Raw genomic sequence first — 13,592 nt, forward strand, 5'->3', positions numbered from 1 at the left:
GAAATTATCGTGAAACTAAAGTATGGGCACCACTTTTTAGCCTATCATAATTTCATTATTATTTAGTGTTGTGTCGTAATAACTTAGGTATGTTTGGCTAAGTTTCAACAATGCAATTTATCAGATGTAAAGCTGATTAGATCAAAAATTGTTCAGCGTGATTAATTTTTCATATCCAGATATTATCATCGTGATCAGAATAATCAATACCATTAATTTTTAACAAAAGGATTCGAAAAATCTGTTACGATGTCTGAGTTTGCAAACACTATTTCTGTTAAACAATATTAAAATATGTTTGGAAGATATACAGCTAATGATTTTATTCATGAATTAAACCAGTCTTCATTTTGACACAATGTTTGTTCGACAAAAATTGTATTGCTATATTACGAGATCAGTTGCTGTGACTCCCAATACCTGGGGAAAAAGGTGTATTTGTAATTTTGGAGTGATTAATTTTTCACACCCAGATATAATAATCGTGATCAGAATAATATATCTATAGCATTAATTTTTATCAAAGATTCGAAAAATCTATAACAATGTTTGATTACGCAAACACATTTTCTGTGCTTTGCTAAATAAATACAAATTTAAAAAAGTTTGAAGCAAAAATAAAAGATATGTAGCTAATGATTTTATTCGTGTTTTAAACCAGTTTTCGTTTTGACACAATGTTTGTTCGACAAAAACTGTGTTGCTATTACAAGATAAGTTGCTGTGACTCCCAATACCTACAAACATAAAAAAAAGAACAAAAGGCATATATAAGTAATTTTGGTTTTAAGACAATACAAGAATTTTATGTGTTAATAACAATTACATATGCAACCATTTCATGATATATATACAGTTTGAAATCAGTAGAAATGTAAATTAATGAGATAAAATTGAAAAAAGTCTTACATAGTTAAATCATGTTGGCAAAGTTTTACATGAGTGACAATCATTTACTGAATTTATGAGGATGGAATGTGTTCCTTTTTTTATTCTTGAGAAATATATATACTAAAAAAATGCATTCCCTTGAAATTTTTTGAATAATAATTACAAAAACATACATTTTTACCACCTAATATGCACATATAGAAGTAATTTTTGTAAGTTCTAAAATTCGACTTAGCATCTTTTTAGGCAGTATTTCCCTAACTTATGCAATTTATCAATATGACAATTGTGTACCTTTTCTAAATTTTTCATAACGCTGTATACCACTAATAAGAAAATTAACGTATTTTTTACTATAAAAAAATTGCACAAAAGTTAAAAATCACAATTGGCTGTTAAAAGTTAAAAACCACTATTAACTCTTCAAAAAATAGCCTATAGAAAAATCGTAAATTTTCATGGCTAGCTTTATATTTAAATAAAATTTTTGAACTTTTCGTTTGTTGCAAGATATTTCGCATAAGAAAGCGTACCACCGCTAAACTGTTCCCGTACCCCTGGGGGTATGCGTACCACCCTTTGGGAAGCACTGTCTTGGTGGTCTTAAAGTCCTATACCTGTAATGTTAAAAATCGCCGAACAGTTTCACAGATTAAATAGCGTACTAAGCAGGGCCGGATTAAGTGCACGTAGGGCCCTAGAGCATTCAAATTTTTGGGGCCCTTAGATTAAATTTTTTTTCTCGTATGTATTTTATTTATTCAAATATGAATGCTTTTATAAATCTTTTCATTTAAGAAATCATATTTCAAATAAAAATAAATAATAATAAATTAAATTTTACATTATTTTACTAAATTAGAACTAAAAAATAATCGTAACATTTTGAAAAATCATTATTTTGCTTCATTTTTTAAAATTTATTTTCAAAAAATTCTAGTTTATCCTAATGGATAATTCGGCCCTGGTACTAAGTGTCAAGTAATTTTTCACGACTTGTTAGCCATAACCTAAAATGATAATTTTTGGAAAATTAAATTTTGAATTTTAATTTAAAAGCATAGAAAGGTTTTGTGCATTTGATTTTGTAGTTCTGTTTCTGGAAATCAGATGGCGCTACTATGCCACAAAAAGTATGTGTTTACTGATTGCGAGAACAATTTGCGAAAGAAAGCATAAGATACATATTTATATTCTCAATAATTGTAGATTCTTTTTGTTTTAGCTATTAATACAGATTGTTATCTTTATTCCAAAAGCAGTTCTAAAATATTCTAATCAATATTTAATTTGTGAAACTGTTCGGAAGAATAGTCACTACGTTATAATTTTACCTACATCGAAAAACAGAATATTTCATTTTTTTCGTTGTTTACGAACGCGCATGAAAAAGAGTTATTCAGGATTTAGCGACTAGCATCGGCAGTTTTAATGTTTACATTGATAGCGCCTAATTTCCACTTATATTTGTTTCTGTACATTTCCCAAATTCAAAATAAACGTGAAAGGTGAAACAAATAAAAATCGTTGCAAATCTAGAAGCGAAGGTGTTAAAGCATCGTATTTCTAATGTTAAAAGTGTTGAAACTTGATGAGATTCCTGGCAAATGTCTCAAAAGAATATTATCAGCTAGTTGGTTTTACTAATATTTATACTCACATTACCGAAATATTTCTATCAAAATCGTTATATTTTCTAAACGAATAAGAGCTCAATATTTTATTTCTTTCTCAAAAATCGAAACTTTAAAAATTGTATTTAATGTGGGTACATTCACAAAAAATCAATTTCAATCTTGCATGAATTGGAAATTATTATTATCAACTAAAATCATTGATCCCTGTGAATTAATAACCTATTATTAATAAATAATTTTTTATTAAAAAATATAGCGATTAAAGTGCTAAATTCACTTTTTGTGTATAAGTGTTGATAGCACCTTCATCTGAATTTCTCAAAAGAATTTTAAAACTTGAAAGCAATTTTTTTTTTCAAAATCATCAACTAGAATTTTGAATAACATATAATTTAAATAAACAATATAGCATTATTTCTTAGGATTTTATTTATTCAAAAAGCAGTATTGTGATGGCACTTTTTTCAACTGAGAAACACTAAAATTTACATATTTTATAAATATGATCTTTCTTTTTTTTCTGAAAATAGCATGTTGAACTGTTACATTTCTTTTTAACTGCATTGAATTTTAACTAGACAACAATTTTATTAGTGAATATTCTATACCCAAATAATGAATGAAAATAATGAATATTCTTGACCCAATTTTTAGAAAAAATACAACTCCTAACCACACAACAGTAAAGAAATTGACTAATTTGTGGTGCAAAGTAAATTGAATAAATTCTTGTTATAAAATAGTGCTTGGGGAAAAAAGTGCCTACTGTCTAGACCGTTTACATGTGGAGAGGGAGTGTTAAGTGTAGACGGAAGCAACTATTTAAATACTTTTTTTTCAAGACAAAATACAATTTAAAAAATGTGCAACGACAAAAAAAAACTGCAGAGGCGTAGCAAGAGTTTGCAAGCCCGGAGACAAATTCTGTTTACCTCCCTTAATTATGTCAGACTTCAAACTTTCCGAACAATTTTAAGTTATAGAAAATTCGCCGCATTTGATATTGGATGTACAGTACGCAAAATTAAAATCGGGCCAGCCGTAATAGTTTTTTAGCTAATGGTTCTAGGGCTCGATCGAGGGGTTGACCTCATGCTAATTAATTATTGCAGACGATGTTTTAAGTTACGAAATCTGACATAAAAGCGTACTTTTACATAAAATGTAAGGGGTAATCGCAACCTGGGAAATATAGTCCCAAGTTCTGTCAGGAGTGCGGTCCACCCCTTTTAACGAGAACTTTTTAAGATAACTGCGAAAAATTTTCCCCACAATTATAAAATTCGTTAATCCAAAAATTATTCCAAGCAAATAAAAAATTTCAATAATCATTTATTATTTTATTTATTAACGGCCAAACAAAATTTTTGAATTGTAGGGTGTAGAATTTTATAACATCATTTTAAAGAATGTACTTTTACATGGCAAAATGCAAAATTTGAGCAAAATCGGTCGAATAATTTCTGAAAAATCGAAATTTGAGGAGGTCGTATTTTTTAAATTCCATTTCTCAGATACTAACAGACTAATTTTGCTTAAATTTTGTATTTTGCCATGCAAAATTACATTCTTTAATATGATATTAAAAATTGCATACTTTGCGCTTTAAAAAATATTTTTCACCATTTTTAAATAAAATAATATATATTTACAAAAAAATTTTTTTTTGCAAGGAATTATCTTTGGATAAAAAATTTTTATAATTGTGCACAAAAATCAAAACATATTCAGTTCTTTTTTTTTTTCTGCGTTTTGTACATTGATTAATATTTAGCAAACTTTTAGCAATATAATATACTTAATACTTAGCACTATATAATATACTTAATATTTAGCAATGGTGCTTTAAAAAAAAAAGACTACATAACATCTATCTTTCGATTTTGATAAAAATTCAACGGTGTGTTTTAAGTTAATGTAGTCTTCGTTACAGGAAGGATGTTTTTGATCGCGTTTACAGTTTCTAATTAATTGAATAATAAGCACATATTCTAAAGGCATTTTTTATTTATTACATCGACATTTTATTAAAAATAATTAAAAAATATACAACGAAATCAATAGTAATAAACTTTGTTAAATTTTCAGATAAATTAGATAAAAAATTGAAAATATTATGGGGTTTGAACTTAACAAATGAGACGGATAGTATTTCAAATAGAAAAACATTTTGTTCTAGAATTCATTTATTATGCTTCTCTAGTTTTGAGCCAGGGGAATCTGCCGACTCTTGCTGTTCTTTAGCTATGTCACTGTTATATGAACATTATTTGTTACACTGTTATATGAACATTATTTGTTACACTGTTATATTTACATTAACACTGTTATATTTACATTATTATAACTCAAAATTACGTAACATAAATTACCGCAGTTAGTAGCACTCTGGTAAAAGTCAAGAAACGACAAGCAGTGAGAGTAACAGGCGTTGTTGCTTCTTTACTCAGAATCAGATCTATCTAAAATTATCAATTGAAAGCATGATTAAAATTATCCCTTAAAAAAAATTTTTTTTTTGAAAAAATATTAATTGAAAGCATGATTAAAATTATCCCTTAAAAAAATAATCTATTGAAAAAATATTAATTGAAAGAATGATTAAAATTATACTTTAAAAAAAAATATTTATTGAAAAAAATATTAATTGAAAGCATGATTGAAATTTTCTTAAATTCCGATTTACCTAAAAGTTTCACTATTTATACAGAGAAATACAATTTCTGTTGCATGTAAGGATTTTTTAAAAAATGTTTTTAACGAAATATCAAAATACAGAATGAAAAGTATTAAATATAATTTATTAAAAAACTATGTATTATCGCGTTACGATTTACAATCAAATTAGTTTTGTTAGCTGTTTTGCTTTTTATTATTGTACGTCCTATCTGTAATTGACTGTATATAAGTCACGGTTCCCTGTAAATTACCAAAGTCAAGCATCACTGGCTGCGGTCTGTGAGCGGGTGGGTCATCAGCCTGCGAAATGACCTAGGGTGTACGGTATCGTTACTCGTTTACTGTTTCACCATAACGTGCAGGCTTCAAAAGCGGGGAGCCATCTCCTCTGTTGAGGATCAAAATTGTGATGGCATTTCTTCGGATCATTAGGGATGTTTCCCAAACCGTCGCCAATAGCCCATTGTGCAGAGCTAGTGCGACGTAAATAAAGTACTTCAATATTGTACATTCATCCATCACCAAAATTTTCTTAACGGCATTTATTTTAATATTATTTTTAATGTTGTTATTGCAAGAAATTTGAAAACAATTTGTAAACCTTTTATGAATTAGTTCATATCCTCTACAGCTTTGTAAGTTAAATAATGCAGGATCCTTATAGAATATTCATAAATTTTAGAGATGTGTAAAATATTTCACAAAGTAAGAAATACTGTAGGGTAAAAAATATCTTTCTCCCATGATTTGTATTAAAACATCATAAAAGTATTCATAGCACACTAAACAAGATAAAGTAAATAAATTAAGATTCATGTTACCTGAAATTTCAGTTGAATTGGAATCCTTTTTTGAGGAATCATTGAAATTGTTTTCGATAATGAATTCACCTAAGTAAGAATCATTTATAGTAATTGAAACGTTATTCTAAGTAACAAATTAGATTCAAGGAAAATTAACGAAAAAATAATTATACGTATTTTCGTATTATGACGAAAGTAATAAGACAAAAGGCGTTGGTTAATATTGAAATAAGCAATAATGGTGACATGCGTTTCACAAATTTTTTCAATAAACGCTTCTCCTATAAAAGCCAGGATAGCAATTCTAATAAAAGTTGCCGGCAACAAAACAAGTGGGTGCATTTAAGATGAAAGTGACTAAAGAAACCATCATTGTTATTTCGTATTATAATGATAGTTATAAGACAAAAAATATTGATTGATACAGAAACAAGCAATAATGGTGATATATTTTTAACAAATTCTGTCTTAATCACATGAGTATAAGGGAAATAATAAATAACATATGAATATGAAAGAAATATGTTACTTTTTTAATTACCTCTTCTCCAATAATATCCAAGATGGCAATTCTAATAACAGTTGCTAGCAACAAAATAATTGGGAGAATTTAAGTTTCAAAGTGATAAAAGAAACCATCATTGTTATTTCGTATTATAACGAAAGTGATTAGACAAAAGACGTTACTTGATATTGATATAATCAATGATGGTGATAGGTTTTTAACAAATTCATTAGTAATCCGCATGAGTAGGAGCGAAATAATATGTAACTTACTAGGATGAGAGAAATAATATGTAACTTACTAGGATGAGAGAAGTAATATGTAACTTACTAGTAAAAGAGAAATATATGTTACTTACTTTTTCAATAATTTCTTCTCCAATAAAAGCCAGGGTAGAAATTCTAATAAGAATTACCAGCAGCAAAAAAATTGGATATATATAACAGGCAAAAGAACTAAAGAAGCCATCAATGCCATTTCGTATTATACCAAAAGATGTAAGACAAAATATGATTGGGCTTGTTGATATTGAAATAAGTAATAAAGGGGACATGCATTTAACAAATTCGTTGGTAATCACATGAGTACGAGCGAAATTAGTAACCCATTGTTTCAGAATTTCATTTTCAGAATTTTCGTTGCTGCAAGTAAGATTACGAAACTCTTCTAATCGGGTTTGAAATATTTTAGTTATATATTTAGAATAACAAAACATCCAGTGCTCAACAAAAAGACTAGTTGCCACTGCTGTTAGAAAAAAGACAATTTGAAAACATAGCGATAATATCCAATACTTGCTGTAGCTTAATTCTAGTGTAAGCTGAGTAACCCATAAATTACAGTACGTTAAATGAAAATTTTCACGCAGGTGTTCCTTTGTTATAAAACATGAACTAACGTAGCTCAATATTGGTAAAAGTAACACAAAAAAAATGTAAATAAATCTAGATATTTTAATAGATCGAGATGATTTTATTTTTAAATCAAGCGAAATTTTTTCTAGCTCCATACAAAGCTCAGAAAATTTGATTCTTAAATATAGAATCGATACTTGAAAAAGTATTGCTTGTAAAAACATTAGTTGTGGAACTAAAAACCACGCTATAGCAGCCAAAAAAGAATAATTTACTGAATCATATTTAATAAAGCTAACGAAAGTAAATAAGAGAATTCCAATTTGGCAAATCAGAATTATTATTGAATAAAACAACCAAAACATTGATGTCCGAAAATATATTCGCATACTTTTAGATCCATCAGAATAAAAGCTAAAAGGAAAAGAACCAAATAATCGAAGAATATAATGTAGAGAAGTAAGTTGTCTTGAAATCAGTGCTGTATTGGTTTTAAATATTTTTTCAGATTTAATATGAAATCCATATCCAGAAAGTGTTGGCGTCACTTTCTTTCTTTCAAACATTTTAATATTATCAATGATGAATGTTCGAAATTGAAAAATAGTTCTCAAACAATTTTAGTACGAGCAGAACTTTACCAAATCTAAATGGTGCACACAATTGTTAAAAGAATAATTCCTAAAATCAGCGGGAAAAAAATGGAGCTAAGATTGATAGGAATATAATAAAAATGTCGTTTTATTTTCTCAAAATAATGATATTTTTACTAGCGTTATATCATCTGAAATAACGTGACTATTAACATTTTAAAACAAGAAATTAAAACTCATCACGATTTATTTAACATTTGTTTTTGTTTAAGCATCAGTATTAGAGTACTTTTACGATGGTTTTGTTTACATAAAAATTGCAGTGTGTACCATTATTGTATTGTATTATTTGTTTATAAATGTTTTGAATACACAAACCATTGAGTTACAGTTTATTAAACATGCCATGCGTGAAAATAAAATATCATCGATACATTGTTAAATCCGAGTCACTTCACTAAAAGCAAATAAACACTAAAATGTTTACTTTAGAACAAATAACCGAACGAAAAAAAAGCGAAAAACGTTCTGTGCATTGATTCATATTTGTGTTTATTGATTGTCTTAAACAAATAGAGAGAACACGTTTTTTTTTCTTCTTTAAAGGACATTATTCGTTATTATTCCTATTTGTTTTCACAGTATGTTTGAAAAAATAATATTGTTAAATCTATCATAAAGTGCATAGTCATGTTATAAAATATGACAGAAAAAAACTTACAAATTCCTTGAGCTACAAGAGTGTAACTGTTAGAAATTTTGAAGCATGTAGAAACATAACATCATTCAACTTTAATATGGTGCTAAGTTGAACCACATTATCGTACTTCTTAAATATGATTAGACAATACTATAGTGTCCCATAAGGGGCTGATCATAGGACAGGGCTTCCGAGTAGATCTCGTAAGTCAAGTATCCCTGGCAGTGGTCAGTGAGCGGGTGGGTGACCCTTTTGATCCGCTTACGAAGGGACCGAGAATGTACGGTATCGAACCTCTTTGAACTGTTCTACCGTAAAGTGTTCGACTTTGCATACTAGTCGGAGTACTATCAGAGCGGGGAGTCATCCCCTCTGTAGAGGATCAAAATTATGATGGCATGTCTCTTCGGATCATCCCTAGTGATGTTTCCCAGGCCGCCACCAACAGCCAATTGTGCTGCTCTAGGATGACGTAAATATAATACTAAGTACTACTCGATACTAGAGTTAAACTTGAATAAAAATGTTGTTTATTTTAAGGTTTTATTAAGCTTGAATCAAATTTTCACTATATTTTGGTTCAAAGTAAAAAGATTACGGCTCATGCTGAATCGATTAATTTGGGAGCGAAGATCTCGATAAGATAGTGAATTGAACCATTTTTGGAATTTTTTTTCTACAATATTTGGTTAAATTATAATGTTATCGTAAGTTGAAGAAAAAAAATGGGTTTTTTTTTCTAGATTTATTTAATACAAAATCATAACTTAAAAATCTTTTACAGTTCTTTTTTTTTATTTCTGTTTATATTTAGAGGATTGCGAATACTATAATTTTTTAAACTTATTTTTTTCTTATGGCGATAATTGAATATAAAAATAAGTGCAATTTCAGAAAGTTATATCAGATGGCTGAATTTGGAATAGAAGATCTAAAACTAAAATGACTTAGACGTTACTTATTTTACCTTTTTTTTAATTCCATAAATTCTGGAGAGCAAGTGGCAATATATATAATGCTGCATGGGATAAAAGCTTGCAATCATGCATCTTTAAAATATTTCATTAAAAAAAAAACTTAAACTAATGTATGAAGTAGACTTTATTTAATGCGCATAACTAGAATATTTTCAGAATTTATTATAGTATTTTTGGAAAAAAAAAGGCAAGCATACATACATATGTCTAAGTTCTTCTGTTCTTCATGTCTCCTTTGGTTAACAACCAGTTGTTAACCAAGAGTCCAACAGCTTGGTCAGCATTGCATACCGGCCACCTCTACTTGTTAAAGACTTTCTGCCACCCATTAATCTGAAACTTTGTAGATACCAAGGCGCCATAGACTGTGTAGACCTACATTGTTTACATTTATACAATTAATGTAGTTTAAGGATTTTCAAAAAGGAATATTCTAGTAAATTCTTGCTATAAAGCTACCAATAAGCTTCCTATCTCTTTTAGTTCCTCAAATGCACTCATAAATATGTATAGGGGTGATCCAGAACACTACCCTTAATTTATATTTTTAGAATCCTAGCGAAAAATAACGTAATCAAAATTAACCCAGTTGGTCGAAAATAAATATTTAAACAAGGAAAAAAATGAAAACGTCATTGAAATCCAAAGAATAACTACTAAGAAAGGCGGGATTGAAATAATATTTTGAATGCCATAGAAAACGAGGATGAGTTTAAAGGAGATTATCAATAATACTACCAAGCTTCACCAGTTAATAAAACTAATTTTGATATTTTCTTTCTGCTTTCAACGGATTTCAATATCGTTTTTGTTTCTTCGTCGTTTAAATAGAATGGTTTTGTGCAACTTTTGCTTAACGTTATCCATAACGCTAACCTTATTTTCTGCTCTGCAGATCATGTTAAAGTAAATTGAAACGCTTTGCATAAATTTTTCTAATACTAGTTCGGCACAGAACACAGTGCGGACGCCAAATAACCTTTGTGGTAGATGGATCCCTAGCAACAATTTTACCATTGCCCCAGTAGGATTCAAAATTGGTTCAATATAAGCCCTATAAGAACGTGCAACGAGGGACCAATATTGAGATGTCTAGATTTTTAACATTGGTCCTAGAATGGCCTATATAGAGCCTACATTGCCCAATATAGAACGTATATTGGCTAAATAATGGATGTAAAATATCGGGTGATTCCGACAATTCTATAAAGTACCGATATGGGTTGTAAAATGGCTGTAAAATATCAGGCGAATCGGAAAATTCTATGTTGGCCAATATCGGAAAAATAACGGCTCTTTGAGCAATTATTGAGCAAAGATTCATGAATATTGCCCCAATGAGGGCCCAAGTTATTTTGCTGCTAGGGATCAGGGGATCGAATCCCCTTGCCGCCAGGCTAACTTCTCTTTTTTCTGAGTTGGGTTCAAACTTACAAGGCTATGAAGCTGAACATTGATAGTCGTAAATTCAAAATTGAGTCTTCTGTTCAAATGTAATAAAAGGGTCGGATTTTAAAAACATAATATTAGTAATATTAATTGCATAACCAAGGAAATGAATTGGCTGTGCAAGGGTCATCTTAAATTACCAGATGAGACGACGCAATGGGACAGACCAGGGAATCAGTTGCGTGGATTGTCTTTGTTTTGGCTGGCATCAAAAGCACATCTGTCATCTTTGAGTTCGTCCATAAATCATTTATACGTTGTTTTGGATTGTGAAATAATGTCAGCTGATACCATTTCGAACAGATATTGTAATAACTAATCTCGCCACCCCCTGAGGTGACCCGGGTTCGATTCCGGTAATGGCTGGGATTGGAATTCCGCACCCGGCTCGCACCGACCACAGTGCCGACGTAAAATATCCTCAGTGGTAGACGGATTATGGGTTAGAATTCCCTTGCCATCAGGCTAACAGTGGAAGGTATTCGTGGTTTTCCTCTCTATGTAACACAAATGTGGGTCAGTTCCCTCAAAAAGTCCTCCACGAACTCAAATTTCTCCCAATACTTGATCCAGGAGTTCCCTTGTCTTCTGGATTAGCTTCAAAATTGCAATTTTACGGAGTTTAACATTAGTAGTCGCAAACCCAAGAATTGGGTCGACTGTTCAACGACGGTTATAAAATAAAATATCTAATCAAAAAAACTATTTTTGTTGATAGGCAGTTGGTTGTATCTTATGTAGTTACCAGACCTATGTGGGTTTTTCACGATTTTCACGATCCCAATGTGGTTTGCGAACCCCTGTTCCATGGTAGATTTCATTTCCATAATGCTTTTTTATCACCTCTCTGAATTTTTGGTTCAATTTTGGTACACCCTGCATTATAAAAGCAGTCATTTTTCGTAACATTTTATAGGAAATCGAAATATATTTAGAACTGCCATTTAAGTAGGATCGATTGAGTTATCTTTCAATAAAGTATTTAACAATGAAGTATTTATAATTGTTGATTATGAAAAGAACTATGATGAGTTAAAAGGTGAAATATTTTACAGTGCAAAAGTAAAATTAACGCACAAGACAAGAAATTCAAAATAGAGATTTTTATATACTTGGTATTCGTGCATGAAAAGCTACATACTGTAAAGTTTTTTTTTTCTTTCAAAATCAATTTTTTTATCAATTTCTTAAAATTTTATTTTTGCCTTGATAGTTCTAGCAAAGGAAAGAAAGTATTAAGTTGTCCTCAAGCTGCTTTTCTTAGAAATCTGCCGTAAAACACATAAATTTCTTTTTTCTTTTTTAAATTTTGAGACAGTATTCTAAGTAAGTAATAATCAAAATCTTTCATTGTTATTTAAATTACGGATTGTTATTTTTTTATTTCTTGTAATTATTTTATACTCCTGGAAATTCATATTAATTCATGTTTTTAATTTGCTACACAATTAACTAAGAAGAAAATTATGGTCAAAACTACCAGAACATATTAAAATTTACAGTGTTTCTGGCTCTATGGAAACACCGAAAAGCTCGGTAATTTTTACCTTAGTGCTTTTTTAATCATTTTGATAAAGTTAAGAATAAAATATGGTTTTATAATATGCGATAAAAATTCGTTGATGTGGTAAAATTTTGTAATTTTATCATGTTACCTTAGAGAATGGCATAAAATCGTTTATTTGGTTAAACTAACTTTACAGTTATGCATTTTTTTACTAAATATATGGTAATAAGAACTATAATTTTGAAAACTGAAATTTCCGGTTAACCTTTACCATATGAACGGAAAATTTACCAAATGAATGGTTTAAAAACAGAATATTTTGGGTTTTATTAACCAGAGTTATGTTCTTTTTCCTTCCAGAAATGCCTTCACCATAAGACGTGATTATATTTATTTTTAATAAACACTTGAACAAGTAATGAAAACAGTTTGAGTTGCAAGACTTATGAATATACAATTAAAAATTAATATTGTAATAAGGAACAATAAATTGCATTCCAACAAAACATCACAAACATCAAACATTTTGCATATTTATACAAATATTGCGCTATATATATAAATATATATATATAATTATACCATATTGAATGGTAGGGTAAACTAACGAGTGAAGGAACACTTAAGCTTCGCTTACCTTTTAAAAAATCATATTAATTTCAAAATTCGTAATTTAGTTAAATGACAGTGTCAATATATTTGTTACTAATTGCAAATTATGTAAAAAAAATTGTAGAGAGCCTTCATAATACTGTTTTAAAGTTTTGGAGGTTCAAATAACAAGTAGTAAGAAGACCAAGTGAAGGAACAGCTCGTACCAGTGAATGAACACCCAGTAAAGGAGCACTTAATTTTGGTTATTTTTTAATGCTTTTTATGAATTTATAAGCCATACAAATATTTAAAAACAAGCCTATTCTTGAAATTATAACATATAAATACTTGGAAAATGCTAACTTTTTTTTGTAATCATGAATTGAAAATTAAAGTGTCAACA

At 29.3% G+C, this 13,592-nt stretch overlaps 1 long non-coding RNA gene across 3 annotated transcripts; it reads right to left on the reverse strand.

Moving 5' to 3' along the window:
- Nucleotides 1–620: 620 nt before the first annotated feature.
- Nucleotides 621–9,977, reverse strand: LOC139427291 (uncharacterized). 3 transcript variants are annotated; one of them, XR_011638409.1, is made up of 4 exons: nt 9,841–9,977; nt 6,029–6,097; nt 4,901–4,990; nt 621–737 (listed from the first exon to the last, which is right to left on the reverse strand). It is a non-coding gene; the product is annotated as an uncharacterized lncRNA (long non-coding RNA). The 3 variants fall into 3 exon arrangements; XR_011638410.1 differs by lacking the exon at nt 9,841–9,977 and adding an exon at nt 910–1,011 and having other exon boundaries at nt 622–737; nt 6,029–6,153; XR_011638408.1 differs by lacking the exon at nt 9,841–9,977 and having other exon boundaries at nt 6,029–6,153.
- Nucleotides 9,978–13,592: the final 3,615 nt, after the last annotated feature.

Source organism: Parasteatoda tepidariorum, chromosome X2 (assembly GCF_043381705.1).
Source record: "Parasteatoda tepidariorum isolate YZ-2023 chromosome X2, CAS_Ptep_4.0, whole genome shotgun sequence".
NCBI classification, from domain to species: domain Eukaryota; kingdom Metazoa; phylum Arthropoda; class Arachnida; order Araneae; family Theridiidae; genus Parasteatoda; species Parasteatoda tepidariorum.